This window comes from Phyllobates terribilis, unplaced genomic scaffold, assembly GCF_046119375.1.
Source record: "Phyllobates terribilis strain yellow unplaced genomic scaffold, ASM4611937v1 Scaffold_3__8_contigs__length_932513732, whole genome shotgun sequence".
Taxonomy (NCBI): Eukaryota; Metazoa; Chordata; class Amphibia; order Anura; family Dendrobatidae; genus Phyllobates; species Phyllobates terribilis.
In genome coordinates, this window is record NW_027362763.1 from 18,239,665 (window position 1) to 18,251,817 (window position 12,153).

The 12,153-nt window shown below is 48.5% G+C and overlaps 1 protein-coding gene across 1 annotated transcript in view; it reads left to right on the forward strand.

Annotated features, from left to right (window-relative positions):
- LOC141258703 (uncharacterized) overlaps positions 1–12,153 on the forward strand; it is a 291,618-nt gene that overhangs the window by 17,695 nt on the left and 261,770 nt on the right. The window lies entirely within an intron of this gene.

A 12,153-nucleotide genomic window follows, 5' to 3' on the forward strand; every position in this document is an offset into this window, starting at 1 on the left:
TTTACCAGGTTTAATTTTGTCGTTACATATCGTCCTGGGTCAAAAAATGTAAAGGCGGATGCCTTATCTCGTAGTTTCCCTGGGGCCGGGAATACGGACGACCCGATTCCTATCCTTCAGGAGGGGGTGGTGGTTTCGGCAGTATGCTCTGAGCTGGAGGAGGAGGTATTGGAGGCTCAGGGGGACGCCCCTGTTGGACCTCCGGGGAGACTGTTTGTTCCAGATCAGTTGCGACAAAAGGTGATCGAGGCACACCATAACTCAGTTTTTGCAGGACACCCGGGGAGTAAAGCAACTGTGGATCTCCTCTCGCGTCGGTTTTGGTGGCCTAACTTACATAAGGAGGTGGTAACTTTTGTCGCGTCCTGTGGGGTTTGTGCGCGCTCTAAGACCTCACATACCCGTCCGTCTGGGGCCCTCTTACCTTTGAAGATCCCGGAGCGTCCTTGGACTCATCTGTCTATGGACTTTATTACGGACCTCCCTCCGTCTTCCGGTAAAACGGTCATACTCGTTGTAGTGGACAGGTTCAGCAAGATGGCACATTTTATCACTCTTCCGGCTCTCCCTAATGCTAAAACTCTTGCGCAGGTGTTCATTGGGGAGATTGTGAGGCTTCACGGGGTACCCTCCGAGGTGGTGTCTGATCGGGGGTCTCAGTTTGTGTCCAAGTTCTGGAAGGCGTTTTGTGCACGGCGGGGGATGCATTTGTCATTCTCATCGGCTTTTCATCCTCAGACCAATGGTCAGACGGAACGTATGAACCAGAGCTTGGAGACATATCTCCGGTGTTTTGTGTCAGAGAACCAGGAGGACTGGGCTTCTTTCTTACCTCTGGCAGAGTTTGCTCTTAATAATAGGCGGAGCGAGTCCACTGGTAAGTCCCCGTTTTTTGGGGCATATGGTTTTCACCCCCAGTTTTGTACTTTCAGTAGGGGGGGCTCTTCGGGGGTTCCTGAGGAGGAACGATTTTCCTCATCACTCGCTTCAGTATGGAGAGGGGTGCTGAAGAATCTGAATACTATGGGAAACCGATACAAACGTATGGCTGATAGGAGGAGAGTGTCTGGTCCGGACCTAAGTGTGAACGATCGGGTATGGTTGTCTACCAGGAATATAAAACTTAAGGTTCCCTCCTGGAAACTGGGTCCCAGGTTCATCGGGCCGTACAGAATCAGTTCTATTATTAATCCGGTGGCATTCCGTCTTGACCTCCCCCCTACGTTTAAAATTCACAACGTGTTCCACAGATCGTTGCTTAAGAGGTATGTGGCGCCGGTGGTACCGTCACCTTTACCTCCCCCTCCAGTGGTGGTTAATGGTAACTTGGAGTTCCAGGTATCGAGGGTTATCGATTCACGCTTTAATCGCCGGTCCCTTCAGTACCTGGTTCATTGGAAAGGGTATGGTCCTGAGGAGAGGATGTGGGTTCCTGCGTCGGATATTAACGCAGACCGATTAGTTCGGGCCTTCCACACGACTCACCCGGATAAACCTGGCCCTGAGGGTCCGGAGGCCCCTCGTAGAAGGGGGGGTACTGTCACGGGTGTGTCGCCACGAAGATCGTCACAATTACACAGCCTGACTTCTCGCAGCTGACTTTTTGGTGCTTTGTGTTTTTCGGCAGTGAGGGAGTTAATTCTCTCTCTCTCTGTGCTAGACGAGGTCCAGCCTCGCCCAGCTGCAATCAATGCTGCTGTAGTGAGACTCCTTCAAATGCCTGCTGGTCTGTTTGGGAAGTGTCGGTGAAAGCATTTCATGCAGACTAACAGAGCGGATCGTGGTATTTGGAGTTTCAGAGATAAGTGTATTTGGAGTGTTTTTTCCCTTCCTCGCTTTATCATTTATCTCCTTTCCCGTTGGTGTTCCCTCTGTTGTAGTTGTGTAGTTTTTGTATGCAAGGTGGTTTTGGTTTTTCCCTTGTACTGTCTCGTTCGTCTAAGTACTGTGTGTGGGCATATTATTACTTGTCCCCTTTTGTTGTGATCGGGGTCCTTCTCAGGACTAGATTACTTAGGTGCAGGGATCCTCAGGAGGTAGGGGTTACGCTGGCGGCCTGGACCTCTGTACCTTTAACAGTACCTCCAGGTTGAGGGATTAGTCAGGGCCCCAGCTTAGGGTCAGCTTAGGCCCCCTACCTCCAGTATTCAGAGACAGCGTGACAATAGGGCACAGCTACAGGAGGATTTAGATAAATTGGGGAGTTGGGCCAAAAAATGGCAAATGGGGTTCAATGCTGATAAATGTAAGGTCATGCACATGGGAAAGAAAAACAGCAGTCACCCATACATATTAAATGGGAAACCGTTGGGGAAATCTGACATGGAGAAGGACCTGGGCGTCTTGGTTAACAGCAAATTAAATTGGAGTGCCCAGTGTCAGGCAGCAGCTGCGAAGGCAAATAGAGTCATGGCATGCATCAGAAGAGGAATAGGGGCATATGATGAGAACATTGTTCTTCCTCTGTATAAAGCGCTGGTAAGGCCACACTTAGACTATTGTGCACAGTTCTGGGCTCCGGTGCTCAGGAAAGACATATTGGAGCTAGAGAGGGTACAAAGGAGGGCGACTAAGGTAATAAAGGGAATGGAGGGACTAGAATACCCAGAGAGGTTGTCAAAATTAGGCCTATTTACATTGGAAAAGAGAAGGCTTAGGGGAGACCTCATAAACATGTATAAATACATCAGGGGGCAGTACAGAGATCTCTCCCATGACCTGTTTATACCAAGGATGGTGACAAAGACGAGGGGGCACACTATGCGTCTGGAGGAAAGGAGGTTCCTGCACGAGCATAGAAGGGGATTCTTTACGGTCAGAGCCGTGAGACTCTGGAACTCTCTGGGAGAGGAAGTGGTGATGTCCAACTCACTTAATGAGTTCAAGAGAGGCCTGGACGCCTTTCTTGAGAACAATAAAATTACATCTTATGCTTAGTTAATTAATCCAGGGATTTAATCTGACTGCCAGATTGGTGTCGGGAAGTGAATTTTTCCTCAATGATGTAAATTGGCCTATACCGCATGTTTTTTTTCTGCCTTCCCCTGGATCAACGCTGCGGAATAGCTGCAGTGCACAAGAAATAGGCTGAACTGGATGGACGCTTGTCTTTTTTCGGCCTTATAAACTATGTAACTATGTAGCCCAGTGAGGGGCCACAGTCATGTCCTGTGACCGTAAATGGGGTACTGGTGTCGGGACTCTTGGACTCTGGGAGTTTGGTGACCCTGGTAAAAGCCACACTTCCCCACCAGTTGGTCCCAGGAAAGTATGTGGGTGTCCGCTGTATCCACGGGGATGCCAAGGACTACCCCATCTCCCGAGTAACAATAAAAACTAAGTGTGGGACTGAGACCCATGAGGTTGGGGTGGTGGAGGGCCTGCTGCACCCGGTATTAATAGGGCGGGACTTCAGACTGTTCTGGCATTTGTGGGGAAAGGTGGGGGTACCCACTAACTCAGGTAAGAGCCGGTTCATCTGTGAAGAATCCTCTTTGCAGTCAGAGGCGGAAGAGTTTCTCTTGTGTGTCCTTGCTGGCAATGAGGACAAGACTGTGACCCATGAGGATGAGATTCCAGAATTGGGGGTTTCTGGGGGGAATTTTGGGACTGTTCAAATTGAGGACCTTATATTAAAAGGTGCATGGGACAATGTGACTGTGATAAATGGGGTCACCCAAGGGCAGGGGGCTGACACCAGGTTAACTTATTTTGCAGTCAATAAGGATTTGCTATATCGGGTCACTAAACAGAGAGGGGAAGTGTTAGAGCAGCTGTTGGTACCAGGACCCTATAGGCGTAGGGTGCTAGACCTAGCCCATTCTTGTCTTGGGGGGGCATCTGGGCATAGACAAAACCCAAGAGCGGGTCCTTCAGAGGTTTTACTGGCCTGGGTGTCGCCGGGAGGTTGTTAATTACTGTCAGTCCTATCCAACGTGCCAGATAACTGCTCCCGTGTCCCACTTCTATAGTCCCCTGGTCCCATTACCCATTATAGAGGTTCCATTTGACTGCATTGCTATGGACCTGGTAGGACCCTTAGTTAAGTCCACCAGGGGTCTCCAATACATCCTGGTGGTGCTGGACTACACCACACGATACCCGGAGGCAGTACCATTGAGAAACTCCTCTGCCAGGAGTATAGCGCGTGAACTAGTCCATATTTTCTCCCGAACAGGCCTGCCAAAGGAGATCCTGACAGATCAAGGGACTCCGTTCATGTCGAGAGTGATAAGGGAGTTGTGTAAAGTTCTGCAAATTACCCAACTCCGGACGTCTGTGTACCATCCGCAGACGGACGGCCTGGTTGAGAGATTCAACAAGACCCTAAATTCTATGCTAAAAAGATCGTGGGGAAGGATGGCCGAGACTGGGATTGCCTAATTCCCTACCTGCTATTCTCCATTATGGAAGTTCCCCAGGCCTCTATGGGGTTCTTGCCCTTCGAGCTGCTTTACGGCAGCACCCTCGGGGACTGCTGGACATTGCGAAGGAGACCTGGGAAGCCGAGGTGACACCCCACCGGAGCATCATCGAGCATGTGGCCCAAATGCAAGACCGGATCGCGAGGGTGATGCCGATTGTAAGAGAGAGCCTCTTTCAAGCCCAAAAGGCCCAGGCAAGAGTCTACAATCGATCGGCGAGACTGAGACAGTTCAGCCCTGGAGACCGGGTGTTGGTGTTGATCCCAACAGTGAAGAGTAAATTCCTGGCTAAGTGACATGGGCCATATGAGGTGGTCGAAAAGTTGAGTGACATCAACTACAAGGTCCACCAACCAGGAAGAAGAAAGCCATATCAGACATATCACGTTAACCTGCTGAAACCTTGGCGAGAAAGGGAGCCAGTGGTGGCTACGTGCCGGGAAGCCCAACCTGAAGCCCGTATCGAGGATGTCACAGTGGCAGAGACACTGTCACCGGCTCAGAAGCAACAGTGCCGAGAGCTGCTTCAGCGGAACTGTGACCTGTTTTCAGAGCTGCCAGGTTGTATGCAGGTGGTTGAACATGAAATCTTGACAGAGCCACATGTGAGGGTGAATCAAAGGCCGTATTGGATTCTGGAAGCCCGCCGCGAGGTGATCTCCACAGAGGTGAGGAGAATGTTGAGCCACGGCGTCATCGAGGAGTCAAAAAGCGGCTGGTCCAGCCCCATTGTCCTGGTGCCAAAGCCGGATGGGGAATGGCAGTTCTGTAATGACTACCGGAAGCTGAATGAAGTATCAAAATTTGATGCATATCAGATGCCCCATGTCGATGAGCTTATTGAGAGGCTAGGGTCAGCCAGATAAATCACCACCCTGGACCTAACGAAAGGGTACTGGCAGATTCTCTTGTCCCCAAGTGCCAAGGAGAAGAAGGCCTTCTCTACTCCTGATGGGTGCTTCAAGTACACCAGGATGCCATTCGGTCTGCAAAAAGCCCCAGCTACCTTCCAGAGGGCCATGGACCGGATACTAACCTCTCACAAGAAGTACGCCGCGGCTTACCTGGATGACATCGTAATATTCAGCCCGGATTGGGAAAGTCATTTACAGGCAGTCCAGGTGGTACTAGATGCACTAAGGAAGGCAGGGTTTACGATAATCCCAAAGAAGTGCGCCATCGGGAAGGAAGATGCAAAGTACTTGGGCTACGTCGTCGGAAGGGGCGAAATAAAGCCGCAAGTAAAGGAGGTGGAGGCTATCCAAAACTGGCTGCAACCGAAGTCCAAGAAGCAAGTTCGTGTGTTTCTGGGAACTTTGGGGTATTATCGCCGATTTATTCCAAATTTCGCCATGATAGCGGCTCCCCTGACTAATCTTCTTAAAGGCACGAAGACATCGATGGCAAAATGGTCCTCAGAAGCGAAGATGGCATTCCTGGAGTTGGAGCTCGCCCTATGTGGACAGCCGGTCTTAGTCGCGCCTGACTTCACTAAGGAATTTGCGGTGCAGACTGACGCCTCTGAGGTCGGTTTGGGAGCTGTGTTGTCCCAGGAAATAGATGGGGACGAACATCCAGTCCTTTTCCTGAGTAGGAAACTCACCTCCTGTGAAAAAAACTATGCCATTGTAGAGAAGGAGTGCTTGGCCATCAAATGGGCCATTGAAACCCTAAGATACTACCTGTTAGGCCGAAAGTTCAGGCTAGTGTCAGACCATGCACCCCTGAGATGGATGAGGGAAAGTGAGGGGAACAATGCCTGGGTAACTAGGTGGTTCCTAGCACTCCAAGATTTTCATTTTCATGTAGAGCACAGGCCCGGGAAACTACAAGGAAACGCAGATGCCCTGTCCAGACTTCCCTGTTTAGCGAGTGAAGGAGCCAAAACCCCCGGCTTTGGGCAGGGGAGGGGGATATGTGACAAAGTCACTGGTAAAGTGGTGGAGGGGAGACATGTTTCCCTGAGACTATGGGCGTCAGTGAATTTAAACTGTTACGTTTCCTCCAGCATGTTATGTGCAAGGAGGGGTTAAGTCTCAATTTCCAAAGGGCGTGTTTTTATGAGAACGACCATAGAGCGGGTGGGAGGTTGTTCTCCATATCTCCTCCCCAGGGTGTGGTCTGGGGGAGGTTTCAGTACTCAGCCAGCTGAGGCATTCAGAGGTCAATGTCTGGAGAAGTAAGCTCCAGAAGGGAGCGTGTGTTTGAACCATGTGGAGTTGCTGAACTCTCAGCAGGTGAATCCCTGCTACTCCAAGGACTGTGTTCTAGGTGTCACCATTTTTGCTTTGTTTTCCTGTTTTGCCCAGTGGGCTGTGTTTATATTTATGGACTACAGGTTGGTTTATGTAGCATTACAATAAATCAACCAAAGATTTAAAGAGACGGCGTACCTGTTTCTACCTCCGTGTGAGCGATCTACCACAATACTTACATACATCATATTAAATAGACAAAGTTATGTAAAACAATTAATACAAAAGAGGACAGTGCAGACCTACAGAGGGATTTGGATAAGCTGGGTAGGTGGAGCATTAAATGGCAAATGAGGTTTAATGAGGAGAAATGTAAGGTCATACATATGGGAAGGAAAAATGGAAGTCACCAGTACTCACTGAATGGGAAATCATTGGGGAATTCAGAGATGGAGAAGGACTTGGGCATCTTTATTGATAGCAAACTAAATTGGAGTGCCCAAAGTCAGGCCGCTGCTGTAAGGGCAAACAGGGTAATGGGATGTATCAGAAGAGGTATAGCTGCAAAGGATGAGAACATTGTTCTTCCACTGTACAAAGCACTGGTCAGACCACACTTGGAATACTGTGCTCAGTTATGGGCCCCAATATATAGAAAGGATATAAATGAGCTTGAAAAGGTACAAAGGAGGGCAACAAAATTAATAAAGGGAATGGAGGGACTGCAATACCCAGAGAGGTTGGCAAAACTAGGACTATTCAGCTTGGAAAAGAGAAGGCTGAGGGGGGACATAATAAATGTGTACAAATATGTTAGGGGACAGTATAGAGATCTTGCCCGGGATTTGTTCAAAAGGAGGGATATTGTGGTAACAAGAGGGCACTCACTAAGACTGGAAGAGAAAAGGTTTCAGCACCAGCATAGGAAGGAGTTCTTTACGGTAAGAGCAGTGAGAATATGGAATTCACTGAGTGAGGAGACGGTAATGTCGGATTCACTAAACCAGTTCAAGCGGGGACTGGATGCATTTCTAGATACCAGGCAGATTTCAGCATATAATTAAAAATAAAATAAAATAGTAGGTTGATACAGGGATTTATTCTGACTGCTGGTTTCAGAGTCGGGAGGGAATTTTTCCTCAGGTGAAGATTGGCTAAATCATTTGGGGTTTTTGCCCTCCTCGGGATCAACTTTAGCAATTACAGAACTAACAGGTCGAACTTGATGGACGCAAGTCTTTATTCGGCTTTACAAACTATGTTACTATGTTACTTATATGTAGCCCTGAACTCTACTATAAGTATGAGAACCATGTGTTACCTCATAGTCATAGTGCCAGAAGACCCCCATAATGTTATCAATAAATATCCATATGATATAAATGAATTACCCTGGGTAATCAGCGACCGTGCAGGAAAACCCAGGTGTGGTTGCAGCGCCGATGTGTGGGTTCCCCTGCACGGTCGCCGATTACCCAGGGTAATTCATTTATATCAGATGTATGATGTACAATACAAAGTTATATTGTGGTACTGTATTAGCCAGAAAAATCAATGTAAATACTTGTATGCCAAAAGTATTCTTGGGGTGATACCTTTATTGGCTAACCAGAAAATATATATATATATATATATATATATATATATATGCAAGCTTTCAGAGCACAGAGGCTCCTTCTTCAGGCAAGATTACAAATGAATTCATAAGACAAGAGGCACAGCATTTGAGAGATGTTACAACAAGACATTTGTTCATGAGGTGTAAGTTGTGATGCCTCGTACAGATAAGTTAGGGAGAGCAAATTAGTTTTTTTTGTTGCAAAATTAGAGGCCTTGGGAATGTTTAATTATCTGGAGGTGTGAATTGTGTCCATGTAGTGAGTCATAAAGCCAGGTGTTATATTTAGTCCTGTTGTCAGTGAATTGAACATCCTTATCAATTTGAATTCCCAAATTTTTCTTTCTCTGTTGCCCTTGAAGTGACCTTTTAGTACTAAAACTTTTAGATCTTTCATACAGTGTCCCCGGCCAGAGAAATGTTTTCCCACAGGGGTGTCCAGTTCATTCTTAATTGTGTGTTTGTGTAAATTCATTCTCGTTTGCAGCCTTTGCATAGTTTCTCCAATATAAACTCCTTCCGGGCACCTTGTACATTGCATCATGTACACCACATTGGAGGATGTACATGAAAAGACATCCATGATTTTGTAATCCTGATTTGTGTTTGGTATGCAGACTGTATTTGATGGTAATATGTGGGTACAAGTTTTGCATTTTTTGTTTTTACATGGGAATGTACCCGTCACTGATTGTGATGAGAGGACACTTCTGACAAGGAGATTCCTTAAGTTAGGGGGCTGTTTGTAGGAGAGAAGTGGTAGTTCTGGGAATATTTCTTTCAGTTTGTGGTCTCTGTGGAATATGGATTGGAGATCAGCACCAATTTTCGTTAGGATGTTCGTGTGGGGGTTGTATGTGACTACAAGAGGCGCCCTGTTGTTGTCCTCCCTCTGTCTATAATCCAGGAGGCAGCTTCTTGGGATTCTTGTAGCTCTGTGGATCTGTTCATCTATTACCAGTGGATGGTATCCTTGTTGTAGGAATGTATTCCTCAGTGATAGCAGCTGTAGTTTTCTGTCCTTACTGTCTGAACAGATTCGAATGTACCTCAGAGCTTGACTGTAGATGATGGATTTTTTTGTGTGTCTTGGATGAAAGCTGTTCCATCTAAGATATGCCGGACGTCCTGTGCGCTTATGGTAAATCAATGTTTGTATGGTGTTGTCTTTGATGTATATGATCATGTCCAGAAAATGTATTTAGGATTTTGAGGGTGAGCTTGATGGCTGGGTGGAACCTGTTGAAGTTATCGTGGAAGGTCAGCAGATCATCTTATGAGCCTGTCCAGATTACTAGCAGATCATCAATGTAGCGGAAGTATGGTAGAGGTTTAATAGAGCAAGATGACAAAAACTCCTCCTCTAGTTTAGCCATAAACAGGTTGGCATATTGTGGGGACATTTTGCTTCCCATGGCGCTGCCCATACATTGTTGGTATAAATTGTTCCCAAAGGAGAAATAATTGTGATGGAGCACAAACCTGATGAATTGCAAGGTTGGTTCTGTAGCCAGATTGTTTTTTTTGTAGGAAATGTTTCCATGCTGCAATCCCATCCTCATGAGGAATGTTGGAGTGGAGAGACTCTACATCCATGGTAGCTAGTATTGTGTCCTACGGAAGTGGGCCCAGGGCTGACAGTTTGCAGAGAATATCCGTGGTGTCCTGGATATAGCTGGGTGTGGGTCTCACCAGGGGTTTCAGAATGTTCTCCACCCAGCCTGAGATATTTTCCGTTAATGTCCCAATGCTAGAAATGATTGGCCTCCTAGGATTACCTCCTTTATGTATTTTAGGTAACATGTAGAAGGTACCTGTTTGGGGATTGTCTGGTATTTGTTCCAGTAGTGAGGATGAAGTAGAATCAAACCCATTGATGATATGTGTTAGTTCCTCTGTGTATTTTTTGGTGAGATCTTCCTGAAGTGGAGTGTAGTATTTTATATCCAAGAGTTGTCTGTGCTTCTTGGATGTAATCTGACATGTTCATAATGACTACAGCTCCTCCTTTGTCTGCTGTTTTGATGATGATATTGTTATTTGCTTTTAAAGATTGTATGGCTTTTCTTTCCTCCATACTGATATTGTGCGGCACTTTGTAGTGTCTGTCCAAAATGTCAGATTTAACTTTTTTACGGAAACAGTCTATGTAGTGATCTAGAGTTTGGTTGTGCCCAGGTTGTGGGGTCCAGTCTGTCCTCTTTTTTGATATGTTGTTCAGATTATCTTGTGGTGTGATATCTGCATGGTTGTGAAAGAATTCTTTAAACCGTAATCTGCGGAAGAATTCCTCGATATCACTACAAAATTGAGCCGTATCAATTTGCTCTCCCTAACTTATCTGTAGGAGGCATCACAACTTACACCTCATGAACAAATGTCTTGTTGTAACATCTCTCAAATGCTGTGCCTTTTGTCTTATGAATTCATTTGTAATCTTGCCTGAAGAAGGAGCCTCTGTGCTCTGAAAGCTTGCATATATATATATATTTTCTGGTTAGCCAATAAAGGTATCACCCCAAGAATACTTTTGTCATTTTTTGCATACAAGTATTTACATCGATATCAGATGTGTATATATATCTATGAGGGTGAATGTGTCTGACACCTTGGGAGCTGGACGATGCACGCCGTCTCTGCCGAAAACCTCACGGCTATAAAGAGAAACGTTCAGACTAAAAGATAATCTCCAGAAATAGTCTGAAGGCAGAAAATGGATCTTACCCGGAAATTCACCCATAAAAATATTATTATCCAGAGAATGGAGGGGAAATCCATCACTGAGAGGGAGCCGCCGACACGTCACTGAGAGGAGCCGCCGACACGTCACTGAGAGGAGCCGCCGACACGTCACTGAGAGGAGCCGCCGACACGTCACTGAGAGGAGCCGCCGACACGTCACTGAGAGGGAGCCGCCGACACGTCACTGAGAGGAACCGCCGGCACGTCACTGAGAGGAGCCGCCGGCACGTCACTGAGAGGAGCCGCCGACACGTCACTGAGAGGGAACCGCCGACACGTCAGTGAGAGGAGCCGCCGACACGTCACTGAGAGGAGCCGCCGACACGTCACTGAGAGGGAGCCGCCGACACGTCAGTGAGAGGAGCCGCCGACACGTCACTGAGAGGGAGCCGCCGACACGTCACTGAGAGGAGCCGCCGACACGTCACTGAGAGGGAGCCGCCGACACGTCACTGAGAGGGAGCCGCCGGCACGTCACTGAGAGGAGCCGCCGGCACGTCACTGAGAGGAGCCGCCGGCACGTCACTGAGAGGAGCCGCCGACACGTCACTGAGAGGAGCCGCCGACACGTCAGTGAGAGGAGCCGCCGACACGTCAGTGAGAGGAGCCGCCGACACGTCACTGAGAGGAGCCGCCGACACGTCACTGAGAGGAGCCGCCGACACGTCACTGAGGAGCCGCCGACACGTCACTGAGAGGAGCCGCCGACACGTCACTGAGAGGGAGCCGCCGACACGTCAGTGAGAGGAGCCGCCGACACGTCACTGAGAGGAGCCGCCGACACGTCACTGAGAGGAGCCGCCGACACGTCACTGAGAGGGAGCCGCCGACACGTCACTGAGAGGAACCGCCGGCACGTCACTGAGAGGAGCCGCCGGCACGTCACTGAGAGGAGCCGCCGGCACGTCACTGAGAGGAGCCGCCGGCACGTCACTGAGAGGAGCCGCCGACACGTCACTGAGAGGAGCCGCCGACACGTCACTGAGAGGAGCCGCCGACACGTCACCGAGAGGAGCCGCCGACACGTCACCGAGAGGAGCCGCCGACACGTCACCGAGAGGAGCCGCCGACACGTCACCGAGAGGAGCCGCCGACACGTCACCGAGAGGAGCCGCCGACACGTCACCGAGAGGAGCCGCCGACACGTCACCGAGAGGAGCCGCCGACACGTCAC